Consider the following 18473-nt stretch of genomic DNA (forward strand, 5'->3'; position numbering starts at 1 on the left):
CCTACTCAGAATTAAATGCAGAAAGCATACTCTAACATATCACTAAATACAATACCCCAGCAAAAAATAAAAACAGGACACGCAATAGTTAAGATTACATTGCTATGAAAACCTTACTGCATTGCACATATGGGGCTATTTTGTGTTCCTAGTATTATCTGACATAAATCCAAAATAATTCCAGTGGAGTTATTGAGAGCAGAGCAGGTCACGTTGTATGTACTAACTATACATTTAAATGCCTGTTATAATAACGTCATATTACATATGTTCTGTTACAATGGTTCATTAAAATCCTGGAGATCTTACCATCTGGTGCATTCCATATCTGAATTGCATTAATAATAACTAGTTCTTGTAGCATGTTTTTTATCCATGGACCTCATACCGCTTCACAAAGAAGGAAAGCAACTGCTTAAAAGATGAGGGAACAGAGGCGTAGGGGACTGAAATTACCTAGCTCAGCGGCTTGCAGTGGCAGGGCTAGAAGTAAAGTCACTTCTTCTAAAGCAGAAGATCACTCACAGATTTGGACTGTCATGTGCTGATAGTGTGAAAGGCTTTGTTTCATTTTTAAATTTAATCCTTTTCAATTTAACTCTGAAATAGAGATGCTTTAGCTTTGTTTTCCTCTTTTACCCCTTTGTCATTTAGAAGTTAGACCTCGAGTTAGTGCTGATTTTGAAATGTCTGAAAGTTCTGGTTAAGGGAGGCATCACAGTAGTTGGTAGGGGACCACAGACACCTGACTGCCTCTGCCTGCTTTTAGCCCAGAATTGGAAGTGCCAAGGGAGTGAAAGGCAGAGCTCCCAAAGCTGCTCAGGAGCAGGATTTACTAGCTTGGGAGCAATACCTCGTGAACCCAGCAGTACAGCTTCTTGCTCTGAGTTGGAAAATCCACTATTGCTATCAAAGCTTATTGTTAGAGTTTTTCTCTATATCATACAGAAGTGATGAAGAAGAAACATGTGTGATCTGCATCTTCAAAAGAAGCAGAAAATTGCTGCCAGATCAGCTATTGTTTGATATCTTAAGATATTTGCTGCTCTTGGAATAAAACAGCAATACTGAAACCACACACTGTGGCTGAAAAGTGCTTTTTATCTTGCCTTGCAGTTCAGAGTTTCATGACTGAACTAATTTAACGCTCCTATTTTTCTATTAAATAAAAGCAATGTCTTTGAGCATATTGAATCCTTGCCCTGCCTCCTTGTGGCCAACAGGTTATTGGCTTTCACATAGCAGAGGATTTTCACAGTTAATTTTGTTAATCTACTTAAATACCAGTGGGTTGTTTTCAGTAAAACAGCTGTACTTGGTTTACTCTTGCAGACTGAATGAAAAAAGATGTGTTGGCCTTCCATTATAAAAGTCTTACAGTGCTTAGACTGATTATCACTTTGCCTGAAAGCAAATGGTTTTAAAGCAACCCTTCTAAACACTAAGCAGAATAATGTCATCCTCAACTAACCCGGATAGCTCTATTACTAAAATAAATACAAAATGTTCTAGTAGGACATGTTATTCTCTTCAGAGGCATTTCCGCAGCGGATCATTCCCCAGGGGAATAAGCTCAAGCTGTAAGGTGGCTTAGCAAGTAGCCACCTTTCCACAGAGTATTCAGAGCTGTTCAGGTCCACGCTCTTAGCATGCCATTAAATATTAAACAAAGGTTGATACCTTAAACTGCCAGACTTCAGCATCTTGAGGAACCAGGCAGTGATTTTTCAAGCTGCCATGAGCCAGTCACATCTGGTTATATACCTGTATCCGTATTGAAATTGTTTGGCCCTGCAAAAGATTAAGTTATTGCCAAAGAGTTAAATGATATGTATAACCCACCATAGATTTGCAAAAGGTTTAAGAGACCTTTTCAAAACAGCCTGTATTAAAACAGAGTTTGTCGTTTAAGAGATAAACAAATAAGATAGAAGATGAGCTTCAAAAGCCTCTTCCTCTGTGGAAATTTTCCCATAGCTGCTGCCACTGCCCGTCACTCTCTCTGCAGCAGCGCAGCTTCAGTACTGCCTCCTGGTCACCTCTGCTGTCCACAGCAATTCTGAACATTTCTGATGAGAAAACACTTGGATAGGTACAGCCACAAAGATTAAGAATTTGAGCTCCTTGTCCCAGGTAGTGTGTTCCCTGTTCTGCATAGGTTCATCGGAGAGACTGAGGGCTGATAGACAGTAGATCCTGGCTCTTCGTCGTAGCCCTTGAGATGGTTAATTTAGGAGTTTATTGGCAGAACACTGGGAAAAGTTGGCTCCATCTCCCACTTTGTGGTGGAACATGAATCTTCAAGATTGAAAATCTGGCATTTTTCACCCACACTAAATCAGTACTATAAAGGGAAAAAAAGGCTTGTTGATTTTTATTTTTTTTGCGCTAATTATCTTAATGTGGGCTTTACTAATGTATGCAATGCTTCCCATGACTCTTAGCAGAGCTCTCCATACACAATCCAAAACATGTAGAGCACGAATAGTCATTTAGAAGGAAGTTTTGCAAGACATGGTATTGTAAAGCTGAAACATCTGTTTCTCCTGTTATAGCTAGATAGTGCAGCAAGCTTTTGTTAAGAAAGTAAACTTTCCCTTCATTTTACCAGTTTCTGCTAGCTATTTTCTGTATGCAATTTTTAAATAAGAATAAAAATAAGCAAATTATTGAAAAGACATCCTCAAATTTTCTGTATGAAATACAGAAATATCTGATTAAGCCCACTAGCCCCATCAGTTTGTATTTGAAGCAGATGACTTACATAAGAGACATTTGACACACAAAGAAGTACTAATATGTAGATAATATAAGAAAGGTATACATTATAATCTATTTTCATTACTTTAAATAGTTGCTTTTAAATCTACTTGACTACATGAAGTTAAATATATGCATTTACTTTATTACTGGAAGAAGCTATTTCCACTTTAGATGAAACTAGTACATGAAGCTGCATTAAAATAGCTGTGAAGGATAATTATATAATTCCATTTATATGACACTTCTTCAGTTGGTAGCAGAAGGTTTCACAAACCATTCACAAATTTGATGATAAGCATTTCATAGAAAACAATAATATCATATACACTCATTTTGCAGTTGCGTGTGTGTGTGTGTGAAGCAGTTTGCCTGCCACTGAAGCAGAAGCACAGCTGAGGTGGAACACAGCAGCTGCTTGTCAACACAGCTGTGGGACGTGACCGAACACCGTCAGGTCAAAATTGTGCTTGAGGTGAAGTGGATGATCTGTGTGATGAACCACATGATGATCCTGGATGGCGGCATCTGCTGCTGTAGCCCTGAGCACGCCAGCCTGGCAGAGACACACGCAGGCCGATGACAGGGAAGGCCACAGCACCATCCATATTGGAGAGCTAAGCTCTGCTCTTCTTGCCCCTTCACCCCCGCTCTCCCCCTCTGCTTCTGACAATCACGCAAAGTGTAATTTACAGCACTATTTACATCTATTTACATTTACTAATTATATTCCATTGAAACTGCCAAGGAAAATTTGTCAGAAGAATGTAATTACTTGAAGCTGGAATTTGGCCAGCAGTGAGATTAGTTCCCGTCCATCTTGCACAAAAGCATGATGGGATCTTACAGTGGCTTCAAGTGGCAGCTGGGGACCAAGGGGAGCCCCTGAGGTGCTGCCAGAGCCCTGCCTAGGCCTTGGGATGTGCAGGTGGGCTTCGCGGAGGCAGTCGGGCTGTCTGGAGCTCCGGGTTACATGCGTTCTGGGCCTTAAAGGGTTGTCCATGCCAGGCAGCCTCTGGCGGTGGGACAATCCGGTGCTCGATGGCTGTGGCAGGCTGGAATGTGACCACTGGCTCGGGCTTGGGGCTTGGCATTTTACTCTGATTGCTTCTCGCAGCTGAAGGTGGGGTGTCCTGTTCAGGATCCATGCTTCGAATTGGAGGATTGGCACAGGCAGAATCTCTCCTGTGCAGGGGCATTAGTGTAAAATGGGATGCTCTCTGACTAAGCCAACCAGAGCTGCCCTGCTCCCAGCCCCTGTATTTCCAGGTTGCAGCACGGAGATCACTTTAGGGAGGGAAGTAATGTAGGGTTAGTTTTTGTAACCTCTGGTTTGCTCCAGATCCCAGTTTGGATCAAGATGCTGAATAACACCCACACATGCTGGTGGAAGTTAGGGTGAATTTCTGATTTCCACCCCACTTGGACTTTGAAACACATAGAACAGTTGCTCTGCTTAAGATCTCTTCATCAGGTTGTTCTTGACCACTGGGTTTATACATGCCACTGTGTGCACAAAAGCCCTGCATTAGCACACTCACCATCAGGAGATCAGGCATCTAAATGTCTGGCTTAGGCATGGATGTGTTCTCTGTAGAGGCATGTGGAGACACTTGGGCACACAATATTTAAATGAAAATTTGGAATCACTTATCACAGTAGTGGCTTTAGAAATCACAGCAAACCCATGGTCTGCCTTTTAAATCTCGTGGAAAAGCCAGAATGTTTAACTTCATGGTGTTTCTGAGAACAAGCTAAAAAATCCCCCTATAATTTCTTACATTAGCAGCACTCTACCTGTCGGGCTGTGCTTTTTGGGTGCAGAGAGTGCACAACCTGCTGAGGGAAGCTATGGAAATGACAGATTGAGGTGCCGTGGTTATAAACAGGAAATTAATTTTTGAGACATGATAAAATTCAAAATTTGATCTACTCGGTTGTGCCTGAAATTTGACACAAGTGTATGATTTATTCTGTATAGTCCTTCTCTGTGCGACATTCTCAGAGACAGATGATACATACTATTTGTCATAATCATAAATGTTACCATTATTTTTCCATGTCAGTTCTGGAAAATGAAGGCTCATTGCTACAATATGAATTTGTCATCAGATGTTTTGTGTTCAAATCCTATGAACTCCCTCTGATTTCTTATTACAACATATTAGATCTGGTTCTTTTACTGTGGGAGAGAATTTAAAAGGCTGTCTTTAAGCAGCAGAGTGCTCACTGAGCAGCTTTGTATTGAACTCTGAAGATGTTACACAATCTTTATTTTAATAAAGCCTTGTATAAGTGTATAGCTACATAATTTTAGATATGTCACAATATTCAGGCCTGTGCAGTAATTGTGGTCTAAAGAAGGCAGTGTGGTTTAGCAATTTGGACTGAGTAAGAGTTCCAGGGCTCTGCAAAAGACTTGCTGTAAATCCTTGGGAGGGTTACTTGTCTTCTTTGTATCCCAATTTGTCCATCCATGAATTGGAGCTGCTATTAATGTATTGCATATAAACCATGAGAAGTCTGTTAGAGGTCAGAACAGAACCTGGGAGGCCTTTTTCCCAGGCTTGTCATCTAACCTCAGGCCAGTTGTGCTTCTTTGGGGGCTTTGCAAACTCATTGAAGTTCTTCTGCTTGAAGTTGAGAGGTCTTGTCTGTAAAAATATGGTTTACACTAAAAGTCTCTGACTTAGCTGTATCTTCTGGTTTGGAGGAAGCCTGAGCCAGAGGAGTGAAGTGGACACTGAAATAAAGCCTTATAATATAAATAAATCCAAAACAGTCCTCCTAATAACAGCAATTCTTTGTCTCCTGACTTTGTGGCCTAACGTCTGAGGCTCAAGGGGATATAAATACAACACTCTGTGCAATGACTAATTACTCAAAATTCTGTGCATCAGCAGAAGTGGGACTTGTGGTTGACTCTAATATTATCAAATGCCTTTGCTATTTAATAATCTTGTAGCCGTACATTATTTAGCATGCCGTTTGCACAAAGAACAGTGATTTTATTTCAGCTATCTCTCAACAAAGTAAAAATGCAGCTGGTAGTAAATGAAGCATTTGGCAGACAATGTGTCTGATGTACAGTTCTCTAACTTGCTAAGAAGAGAAAAATGTTGTTGAGTGTTTAACCTTTTCCTACCCCAGGATGTAGCAAGAAGGATTAAAGTGACCACAGAGGGCAAAGTCTTATCTTTTTCTTTTCCCTTCTTCTTTTTCTCTTTCTTTTTCTTTTTCCCTTTTTCTTTTCCTCTTTCTTTTTCTTTTTCAATTTCTTTTTCTTTCCTTTTTCTTTTTCCTTTTATTTTTTCCCTTTTCTTTTTTCTTTTTCGTTTTCCTTTTCTTTTTATTTTCTTTTCCTTTTTCCTTTTATTTTTTTCCCTTTTCTTTTTTCTTTCTCTTTTTCTTTTTTCTTCTTCTTTTTCTTTTTTTCTTTTTCTTTTTCTTTTTCTTTTTCTTTTTCTTTTTCTTTTTCTTTTTCTTTTTCTTTTTCTTTTTCTTTTTCTTTTTCTTTTTCTTTTTCTTTTTCTTTCTTTTTCCCTCTTCTTATTTCTATTTTGTTTTCTTTTTCCTTTTTCCTTTTCTTTTTTCATTTTCTTTTTCTTTTTTTCTGTTTTCTTTCTCTATTTTCTATCTTCTTTCTCTATATTTCTCTCTGTATAGATTTATCTTTCTCTATACATATTTTATCTATTTCTCTCTATTTTCTTTTTTTCTCTCATCTTCTCTTTTTCAAGAAAAGAGAAAAAGTTACTATCGGACAAACAGCGTATCTATCAGCAGGGTTTATTCACACACCAACACAGAAGAATTATGCCCAGAGCTCCCATTAACATCCCACAAACCGACAGCATAATAGCTTCCTTTCTTTGACACGCAACCAAAATAGGTTAATAAATAAGTTTAGTTCCAGTCATAGCCCACTTTCTGACTTAGCCTTCTGCATTCCCTCTTTTACAAATATGGAATCCATTGAATTTTGGAACAGAAAAACAAAGAGGAATAAGTTAATCTGCCCAACACTCCAATCAGCAATCTGCACTGTAAATCTATTTAAAGCTGCATCTATTATTTTGTGAAGTTCAGCTGAACTGTGAAAGGGCACATGACTGAAATCACTGCGTTTGAGTTGACTCACAGTTAAGTGTAGATGGGAATTTCTGGGCTCATCACAAGTTGCTGCTTCTGATTCAGACCTTCTGAAGACCCTTCAGTTTTTGGAGGCTGGTGAGTGGCCAGAGGGTGCACAGGTATCCAGCGAGGAGAGGAACTGCAAGAGTTGTGTCCCTCTGCATTAGCAGCCAACTGAGAAAAGCTGCTGCAAACTGGATGTGCCTTCTTCACCTTTTGAGAGCAGAAAGATGTATTATCCCCATTTTACAGATAGGAACAATGGAACAAAAATGTTACCATTTAGGTGCTCTGAAGCACTAGATAAAGATGTCCTGCTCCAGGTTACACAGGGAGTTGGGGTGATGTAGCCAAAAATGAAGCACAGGCATATATTGTCCCATGCTACTCTCTTAAGTTCTAGACAACATTGTCATGGAAGGAAACACTGTTTATCTGCCCAGTAACTGTCTATTTTAATCTGTACGAACAAACAATGTAAACAAAATGAGCAAACAGAAGCAGGCTTGTGCAGAACAATTTGCAGCCTTGTTTTCCAGTGGAAGATTCCACAGACCACCCAGGCTTTGCTCTAGTCCTTTCCTCAACTGCGAAGCATCTGATTAAATCCTCTCCATTCCTGACTCGAAGTGGAAGAGAGCCTACAGTCCTGTGCAGCTTCTTTCCAGATGGAAATGCATAATTTAACAGAGATACAGCTGGCAGGGAGAAGTGGGCCCAAAGCATTATTAACATTTGCCACAAATTGCATTAAATTACAAGGAGGTACTTAATGAAGATGTAGAAGTAAAAAGAAGATTAAAACCAGTACTTACTTTCCTAAGCCCCTTCTGAGGTTGCAGAGTGCTAGGCAACAAAAACCTCCTGGTAAAACTGAATTTCTGTTTCGGTTACTTTAGTGATACTGAGAATTGCTTGGTTTTGCTACACACCATCAATATCAGGTCATGACATTTTGTCCCATTGCGTGCTACAGCTTTGTTCTGTATACATGTACACATATACATAAAGTTGCTAAGCACCTTGCATTATTTACTCCTTCTGTACTCACAGCACAAGGTGAAGTACTTTCTTTACTGCTGTTTTGTAGATGAAGAGCAAAAGCACACAGGAACTGTCTGGTCAGTTGCAAGTGAATCTGCTTCCCTTGATAAAAACCATCACTTCTTCTCTATGCTTCTCTTCAAAGAGAATTAGGACTGGATGAAAAATTTTGTCAGGATGTCAGCTGTCTCATTTTTAGCACAGGACATCATTGTAGATGTCCACATAAACAAGGAAGTACATAGCAGTGCTGCGTTGCTTTGCATTGGATGCTTCTTGAAGAAGCTGTAAGGGGTTTGTGGAAATGTGCTACAAAAACAGGTGCTTTGGTTCCACTACTGTCATACTGAGAAATATTCCAGTTTGGAAGTTAATCCACTTGATTTGTCTGGACAGAAAAAAGTAGGGATGCTGGCAGCATTTATGTAGCAACTGAAATGTTTTGTTTGGGTGCCAGAACATGTGAAGGATACAGAATCCAACATCCCGACCCAAGATTACATTCTGATGAGGTCTAGGGAAGCAGAGTTCAGAAATATTTTGAAGCTATCTTTGTGCCATCTCACTTTTGGGATGCTTCAGTAAATGAAACAGTGGTATAAAACAATTGTATAATTCATACAGGTTGAGAGCAGAGTAGGAAATGACCCACTTATTGCTTCTCTTGGGCTAACTGTGGCTTGCAATGCAAGTCAAAGTCATTGCAGCAGAACATGCCACATCCTTGTTCTTGATTTGTTTTCTTCCCCTTGTCTTTATGTTGAAGCCCGCACAAGGTCTCCTCCAAGGGGATGTTCAGTCCAGGTATGGAGCTCACCCAGTGTTGGGAGCAGATATGGGGCCACCAACGCATGCATACAAGACAGTGTCAGCTGTAATGGTGTATAGCATTCTGGGATATCTGAGTTGCACAAAGAAGGAAGGAAGGAAGACCAACTGTGTGCAGCCATCCTTTCTAATTAAATTCCTGCAGTTAAAATTAGCTACTGGAAGCTGGCGCTTCTGGCACATCCAGAGCATCACCTTCCCAAGTATCTTTTTCTGGCCTGAGCCGTAGGAAGTTGAAAATGTGATCTGCTGTGTAATAGTGCAGCATATTCTTGGCCAAACTCCTCGTCATTTTTTACTTCTTGCATTTATGGTTAGCTTACAAATGTCATATGCCTCCTTTTCTTCTTTAAAGCTCCTCTTTGCAGACCCAGATATCATTCTGGCTATTGTGGAACATGACCTGTTCTTCTGAGTTTGTTCTCATCTGTTCTGGCTATGATGAGATGAGAGAGAAGGCAAACCTGGCTTCTGAGCCCCTTGCCCACTTACTTACCCAGAAATGCCAGTTGCAGTAATGTTGATGTTGAACTAAGACCTGATTTCCCCCAACAGAGTTTTCATTGCCAAGTAATTTTGGTCACTACAGAAACCAGAAAGGTTTGTGTTGGATCGGTGATATTGCACAAGTAGGTTTTCAAAAGAACAAGAACAGAGAAATGAGAATAGTGGGGAAATCAGGCTCCTTGCTTTTGCAAATTCTAACCACAGAAAATGCCAGAAGTTTTATTTCTTATCAAGAATAAAGGAGTTATCTTTCACAGCTCGTACCATGGTCAGAATATATTTTAATAGCTTCAGCTAGGCAAATGGAAGGAAGTAACACCGTAAGTCTTGGTGATTGATGGCAGTAACCTATAGGAATGCCTTTAATGGCCAGTTCGTGGCTGAGCGTGATGATTTTGTCACTTTTCTCAGGGTTTTTTCTGTGTGTGTGTGTGTAGGGATAGACATCCAGATATAAAACTAACTACTCTAGAACAACTTAGCTGTAGAAAAGCAGATTCCCAAATTCTGCCAGCAATGTTTGTCAGCTGCCCAAATGGCTAAGGAGTATTGGTTTTATTCATTTCAAAGCACAGGTAGACAGCAAAATACAGAGGAAAGGGGAGGAGAGTCTCTGGAATCTTGTGCTGCATTATTGGTGTCTGCGATTTTCTTACTGAAATCATTACGCAGGCAGTTTGTCTTTTGGAAAGATGCATTTTATGGGAAATAGCAGAGAGAATGCCTTTCTGTCAGCAGCAATGCCTTGAGGCTCACCTGCTGCTGAAAAACAGGAGTGGGGAGCAGGAGCCTTGTTTTCTGCTCGCCTGCCCCACAGGTGAAGGACAACAGAATGGGTGGGTTCTAGAGCAGACCCGCAGTTCTGGCTTGTAGGTCAAATCTTGCTGAACTCAGAGAGGAGAGCTACAACTCAAATACTTATCAAAAAGATGAGACAAACTCAGTAGAAAAAAAAAGAATGCAGGGAGCTGGCAAGAGGACAAGGCTAGAGTGAGTTCAGACCAAAAAAACTCCTCAAGTTTGGTGGGGTTTTTTTTTCCCTCCAGGATGTGTAGTTCAGAGGTAGGCGGGAGCAGTGGCCAGCCAACAAAGGCTAGATACTGTGGTTTTGAAAGAGGCACTCGAGCATATGGAGCTTTCGTGCAAAAAAAGAATGTTTTTTTGATCAATTCCAGGCGAGATGGCAGTTGTGTCATTCTGAGTGCATCTCGTCAGATTAGATGGGATCACTAAGAGTCTTTTGGCATTTTCAGTCTGAGAGAAAAAAAAAAAAACACATGTGGCTAGTGAAATTGCCCAGCAAGGAGATTTCCCCCTCCTGGCTTGGCTGTTGGATTATGGGATCTTGAAGCCATGTCAGCCCCTGACATGATACTGGGTAACACAGTCAATGGCAATTTGGCCAGTTCTGTCCTGGTTGGGGAGCTCGTTGTTTGGAAGGGAATCCCACTGCCAGTATTTGCAGTGCACTATCAGGATAACCTGATGTATTCTGGGCAGGGCTTCAGCTCCAATTTAATTTGTTCATTAAATGGAATTTGTAAATTAACTCATAAGGATGAGCTTTGTTAGTAAGAAATTGCAAGTTGGTGTGAGTATGACGTGAATAATGAAGGGAGTGAAGTACTTCTCAAGGAAGTGAGATAAGTGAAGCTTTTGATAGGGTAGGAGAGTAGCTGGATGTTGCTGAGGCTTGATAAACCAGTCTGAGAAGTACAAATCAACCTACTGAGGAGCTGCTATATTTAGGGCCGAGCTTCAACCACGACTCTGATTTTGTGCAAGTTCAAACTTTGGGAAAGGTAGCTACAGCTCCTGTAGCATGTTCAACTGGAAGTCCGTCTTATTTCTGTTAGCAGCGATGTCCACGTAGTTCCCTGTTCTTGACACATCTTGATATACACGCTGTTATTTGCAAGAGTGCCACTGGAGAGTTTTGTATTGAGCTGAAGTATAATGAGAGTTTTCCAGTACTGTGTTTTGTATGTTGTAAGTTTTCTATATGCACTCCAGAAAAAAAGCAAGTGTGGAGGGTTTCCTCAGCTGGTTTTGAGTTTCTCTGTGAGGTATGAACTTCCAGATGAAATGGAAGGAGGTCACAGGTCATAGCTCAAGTGTGAAACCAGGGAAGAAGCAGGTACCAAGGCAAAAGCTGACTGGAGCTTAAATGGAAAACATACACGGAGGTGTATCCTAAATGGAAATATTCCTTGTCAAAATATCTGTCACTCTGGTAGCATAGCAATCAGAGTAGTGGTGAGTTGATCGGTTGATGGGGATTTCACAGGTTCAGCAGCATGGATCTGTTGTTTTCAGAACGGTGTGTGGAGTTCCCGGTTCAGTGCTCTTCCTCCATTGTGTAAGAAAGAAATAAATTCGTCACCTCTCATTAATGCTGTCTGGAGTTGAAAGGAGTTTATATGAGCCTCATCACACTGAATTGTTTCGATGATTCAGGAAACAGAGTACTCCCTGTGGGTGAACGCTTTGTTGGTTTTCTGTGGTTAGTCTACAGCGCAGAGTAACTTTCTTCCCTGGTGCTGAGTGGCATACTGGGATATTATTACCTGGCAGAACACAGCTCTCCCCTGCTCCCTCCCAGATTTCATCACTGTGCACTAAGAGAAAGCCACCACCTCACAGACACCTTGCAGTATTTTTCTTATGAACAGTGAGACGGGAGCTCCTCTGTTCTGATCCTGGCCAAGAGTCTAGCAGAGCTGTGGACATCTCATGGAGGTCCACTGCTCCAATAATTTTGAATACCTCAGTTTTGAGGTTCCCAAGCTGTGCCTCATTTTCAAAGAACATTTTAAAGTCCATGCAAGATCAAGACCTCCGGATTCAGCCCTGAGATGTCTCAAAGTGGGTCTTCTTAGCATCCTTGATCTTAAGTTGGGTTTGTTTCCCGTAGTGTGAAATAAGAACACTATTACCTTGCTTCAAAACAAATGCTGTAGATGGGCTTTGAAATGTAAAGCGGGACCGTGTGATACTGCCAGCTCTCTAGATACTTTCAGCTGTGCTTTTTAGATGATATACAAATTAAAAATTGCAGAGTTGTGAATGTTGTATGTTTTATTTCCAACATTCACCGCAAACCAGATAACTCTTCGGGGGAATTCGTGCATCTGTAATGATTGTCACTGATCATTTTAGAAACAGTGAATAACAATGTAGTAGGATGTTTCAGAAAGGAAAGAAATGCATGCAGGAGGCCTTGTATCAAGATTAATCTCTCAGGAATGCAGGGGGTTAATGGTCAGGCTGATTAATCACTGTTAATGAACCATCAGGAAATCTGTCAGGAAGTGGGTAAAAATTCCTGATGGCTGATGTGAAGCATTGTGTGGTGTGCTTTGGTTTTGATGTCTCCCAACCGATAGTCTACAGTGGCTGTAGTTTAGTTACCTCTGAGTTCTCAAGGCACATGAAGCACCAGATGACACGCTGCCCTTGTTCAGATTAAGTGAGCAAGAAATTTTCTCCATGCATGGCTGTGCAAGTATGACGCAACCTAAATGCAAGAAAGTCAGGGATTACTCCTTCCCACGGCTTCCCAGAACAGAGTCTGGAAAAGATACAGAAAGGAAGTGTGATCATTCCCTCATTCCTCCGGTCTGAGCCCACAAGGTAGAGGAGGAGGAGGAGTGGAAAAAGTGGCTTTCCCTGTGTGATCAAGGAGCCAGAGTATTAGGACTTGAACACACAACTGAGTTAATGAATTGCCTGGTGTTGACCCAGGGTAAGGTTTCACAGTTGGCATATGCTGACCCAAGATCATGCTGCTGCTAGAAGGAGTGTTTCTAACCTCTTTCGCCTTTGCATTGGACTAGCTGTCATGTGGTAACACGGCAGCTTGCTGATCTGGGTGGAAACTCATGTTTCTTGGTCAGCGTTGGCTGGTTTTATCTTCAGATGGATCTGAGAACTAACTGATCTGCCTCGTTGCTTGGCCGCACGGGAGCTAGATCTGATGTAGGGGAGGGCGTGGGAACATGCGACAAGGATAAAAACATGAGTGGGGACTGAGCCTTTCAGCAAGAACATAACCATGGGTTGGCTTAAGCCTATTATGAAACTGCAGTCTGAATCACTAGAATTAAGAGTGCACTGTCAACCTACAGGGAATGCAAATTAGAATGTGTTAGCTTACACCTCCCGCCGGTGTTGAAGAGTGGCTGAGTGCAGCCATTTTGCACGTGGCTGGGAGGAGGCAGCGTGTGCTGGGGCAGGAGATAACAGCTCCTGTGCCTTGGTCTGGAGTGTGCACAGCCCATCAGGCAGCACCACTGTGTGTGTGGGGAGGGCAGCGGGGAAGAAGAAGAGACGAGTGCTGCTACCATGGATTCTCTCTATGTATTTTCTTTGGCTTAGGGTAACATGTTCTAGCGAGTCTTTGTGACAAGACTGCAGAAACATTCAGTTACCAGAGCACAGATTAAGCACAGTAATGTGGTTGTGGATCCAGACACAGTGTGCTTCTCCTAGTATGTCTCCTTTATCCTCAACTGTTGAGGTTTGATTTCAGGGTGACAATAAACCATGGCGGATGTATTGTTAAGCCCCTCTTCCCCCTGTCTCCTCCTGTAGCACTTCCGTCTCCCCCCTTCCCACTAAGGGCAGGTGACTGGGAGGGAAAGAAGGACAGAGAGAAGAGAGTTGGAAAAATTAAAAATGTTTTACTAATGCTACTAATGAGAATAGAGAAAATAATACAAAATACACAAAACCAATCTTGAAGTCCCAGCAACTGCTCTGGCGGATGTGGGGCCGGCACCCGAACTCCTGGACTGGACTCTGCAGCCAACTGGAGCTGGATTCAGTCTGTCACTAGGCCTCAGTTCTCAGGGACGACTCGCAAGGTCCTCTCCTAAGGTTGGCCATAAGGAAAAGGGACGAGATCCTCGTGATCTCCCACTTCTATATGAAGTATCGCATGAATGGGATGGAATACTTAGTTGGTCAGGTTTTGGTCACCTGTTTCTCGTTGCCCCTCTCACGGAATGTACATCCATCCTTATCAGTGACCTCGCATCCCATTGCTGTGTCTACCACACATGTATCCAGTTTTTCAGGAAAATGCAGCTAATAAGAAGTCTTCAGCTGACAGGCAAATTCACTGAAAGAGAACCTGTTTTTTAACAAAACCAAGACATCAGCCCAAGTAGCTTTGTAGCGCTCTCTAGTTGGCACCAAAAGCCTAACTTAGACTTGAAAAGGCGAGCCCTGTTATTTGTTTCAAGTTAATTTGGGTTTTATTGCAAAATTTGGTAGTTTGGTGTTAAGGACTTTTTATCATATTATTCTCCATGCATAGACATGGGAATAACTGTAGTAGTGGAAAAATCTCTTAGTAATCAATGCTGGCAATTCTTCCACACAGAATCAGCAACCCCAGATACTGTGGGAATAGTCACCCTTGTTAGGTCTTGAGCTTAGGAAATAGTTTGAAGAGGCTCAGACTAGTTTAATTTCAGGAGAGTTTCAAGATAGTGGAGATAGTTTTAAGGACGGTATTAATTGAAACTGCCAAAATATCTCTGCAGTGAAACATAAGGAAAAATGGGCGGCTGAGGGAGGAATATTAAACATCACAAAAAATTAAAAAAAAAAAAGTATTGCATAGGTAAATAAATGCAAAATTTAAAAATGCAGCCAGTAACATTTCCAGAAATAAACCATTCTCCATCACACAGAGGATAAACATGGGCTCTTTCAGAGAGAAGGAATTCATAAAAATAAAGACAAAAACAAGCAAACAAAAAAAAGCTGTGTAACTGATTCAGCCACTGTTACCAAGGGATATTTTACTCCCTGAGCATTTCAGCTGAAATTATCTCTTAGCTGAGACATAGACCCTTTTGGCACAAGAGTATCTGAATATATCCTGAAGGCTGGAAGTGTTTCTCCAGTTCCACTAGTAACCTTTCATCAAAGCACAGCCCAGGGATTCTTGCAAGGAAACGCAGGCTTTCCCCACTTATGGGGAATGGATAGTGAGCGTCTTCACTGACAGATATTTTTGTGTTACGTAGGGCTGATGTGTAGTTCGGGTACGGAGCGGGCAGGGGCACAGCAAGGAGCGCTGAGCAGATGTGACACGGAGCGATAACATCCTTCGCACAAGTCAGTATCACACAGTTCTGGAGGGCTATAAATACAACAGGAATTCTCCAAGGCCCAATTCCTTCGACAGAGTTGGGCAGCTCTGCACTGCCGCGCGTTTAGGCTGCACTAAATCAGTGTAATCCTCAGGCTTCCTTCATTTGTGTGCTGCTGTGAATGATCCTAGGAGACTATAAAGCATCACTGCAAGCAATATCGTTGATTCTACATTATAATGCAGTTTATGACAGCTTTTGGATTGATGTTTTGATTTATTCACTGAACAAAGAATTTATCATTACAGGCATGCTGACTGTTTCTCTCGTGCTGCTGTGCAACACATAATTCCTTTTAGGACTCAGTAGCTCTTACAATGTATGTAATGGAATGAACCCGTGTAAAATACAGAGCACACATGGACTGTGGCTTCTTGAAAAATCACCCGAGGAAGGTTTTTTGAGGTTCAATGACAACGTCAGGCTTTAGAAGCCAGAGTTCTCCCTGGTTCTGACACGGTTACCATTACTCTTGCCCAAAAGACAGGCTGGGAGGGCGAAGGCCGAGCAAGAGGTTGCCCTGGAACAACGCAGGGCAACTGCTGCAACACTGTGAACTCGTAACGTCTGCCCTTTTGGCCTCCAAATTTTTTTTGGTGAACAAGTCATCTTATTGTGTAAGTGAAATGCATCCTATTATTCTACGTGTGATTGATTGAAAAGTGCTACACTTGCTGGAAAGACTGTTGAACAATATAGTTTCCACTTACAAAGCACTTTCCTTAAAAAGCCTCTCAGGGCAGCATCATATAAAAATAGTTATACTAAAGTTGTGAACCAGCTTCTGACAAATCGGGACTAACAAAAGCTAAGGTATAAATAGAAGTGTTTTTGTGGGTTTTCTCTTCTCTAGAGGCACAGAATCTCAATCTGTGCTGGACTGTAACAAACAAAAATGCCCTTTTCCAGACACAGAGGAAAACAAGGACCTTCCAGACTAGTGGCACAGAATATAAATAGGTTTTCAAAACTGCTTCAAAACCATAAAACTTAGTCAAAACCGTAACATTTGCATTTTAGAACAAGCCATGCCTTATCAGACAAATTTTTTGATCCAATTCTTTATTTTATTTCATACAAACCAACATCTTCTGCTTTAGAGAAAGGTTAAACAAGTTATATTTTTATAATTAATGGAATCAATTGTCTCCAGGCACTCAAAGATATGAGGATTGTCTCAAAGTCTGCCTTGTATTAGGATTCCTGAAAGACAAATGCTGAGGCATGTAAAATCTTATATATTCTGTGTTTATGCTTTGTCAGTTGGCAGAATAAATGCATCTTACTGGTCATTTTAATAACTAATTATTTTTGTAAAGTAGTTTGGGTTTTGTTTATTTTTTTTTCTTATAGCAGGTTTTGAAACAGCTACATGTAAAACTCATATTTGCTAATCCAGAGTTTGGGTAATCTTGATTTTGCTCTGAGTCTGTTCCTTCTTCTGCTCTGTGCTGACATTTTCTGAATCTACCAAACCCCGTGTAGTTTAATCCACAATACCAAAGAGGGAAGGTCTGTTTCTGTAAGCCGAAAATAGTTCTTATTGCAGTTAACCTAGCAGCTGAATCAGTTCTGCTGTTGCTCTTTAAGTCACGTCTGACCAGTCCTGTCTGCGTGGAGCAGCAGCAGCGAGGCTGAGCCGGGTACCTACGGAACCAGTCTGGTGTGCACTGCTGTCTGCAGTGTGGCAGCCCCTCTATTGAAAACACCCCCCACGCAAAACATTTACTTACCAACGACTGAATTTATGATACCCTTGGGGTTTCTAGTAGCTGAGCTTTAGAGATAATGACTGCTTTGGTCTATGTATGGGAAGTAATGATTTCAGCGAAAGTTTACTGGCATCAAATCCTGCTGTACATTCTCCAGTCATCCCATAGTCTTTTCTCTTGAAAAAAAATACTAGGAAGTGCTTTTCCCATCCTTCATGGAAGCCTGCTGGCCATCCCCTTTTCCACCTTTGTAGCCATGAAACATTGCTCAGCCTCACCAAAAGGGAGACCTACAGCTGTCTCACAACCTCAGAGCATTGCCCGCGAGTGGATAAGCACAGTAACGTTGCAGGGAGAACTTGGGTTCCATCTCACCATCATCCAAACTAAGACCTGGATGATGTTCAGTTAGTCTTTTTTTTTTCTCCAATAGCAAACACTGCAGTAATTATTTGGGGCAGTATTTAGTTACCTCTATTTAAAAAAATGGTTAAAAACATAGTACTCTGCTCCATGCTGCTGCCAAGTAATAGTTTATGCTATTTGACACCAGATATTCTGAGTATTTGTCATTAAAATAATATTTGGCCACTTCCATTACCCAGTGATCGCTGTATGAGAAATATTTGATGTAAAAATGACAAGTTCTTCCTGCTAGAGCTACAGCATGACAGATCTGCTTGCTGAAATTCTACTTCTGTCTGTAACAGCAGCACTAAAATAGCTTTAATAATTAATCATGCACCGATTAGATTATAAACTCTGAGATGGGCCGGGGATTTTTGCATTATGCCTCAGACAAAAGACACCAGCAATGCTTAACTAGCAGTCACCTGCTCCTGCTCCACCTGCCATTGTGGGAGCACTGTGGAAACCAGAAGGGAGACAAAGGCCCAACAGAAATTGATAAGAACCTTCACCCGCCCCTGGTAGGTTCAGGAACAGGGAACTGTTGAAACAGGTGCTGCTACAGCTGCGTGCTGGGGTATGAGTCTGCTTATTAACTCGTAATTCACCAGGTGCCACTCTCTGTCATGGCCTCCTGGGAAGGCGATGGAAGGCAGCGCCTAAAATTGAGGCTGTGCCAGGGTTAAGGAGGGAGTTTCCTGGCTGGGAACACCAAAGCAAACAGCTGCTGTGGAAGGGCTGGCCAGGGAGAGACAAGGCTGGGTGGGCCCCCTGGCCTGTGCCTACTCCTTGTAGGGTTCCCTTGCCATTCCCGCTCTGCTCTGCCCAGTCAGCTGCTTGTAACGCCACCAACAGATTTCCGTGCAAATGTTTTTTTTTTTTCTGAAATAATGTTATACGCAGCTGACTTTTGGGT

The 18473-nt window shown here is 41.6% G+C and overlaps 1 protein-coding gene across 3 annotated transcripts in view; it reads left to right on the forward strand.

Moving 5' to 3' along the window:
• Positions 1 to 18473, forward strand: part of RBKS (ribokinase) — a 70293-nt gene that overhangs the window by 49636 nt on the left and 2184 nt on the right. The window lies entirely within an intron of this gene.

Source organism: Patagioenas fasciata, chromosome 3 (genome assembly GCF_037038585.1).
Source record: "Patagioenas fasciata isolate bPatFas1 chromosome 3, bPatFas1.hap1, whole genome shotgun sequence".
Taxonomy (NCBI): domain Eukaryota; kingdom Metazoa; phylum Chordata; class Aves; order Columbiformes; family Columbidae; genus Patagioenas; species Patagioenas fasciata.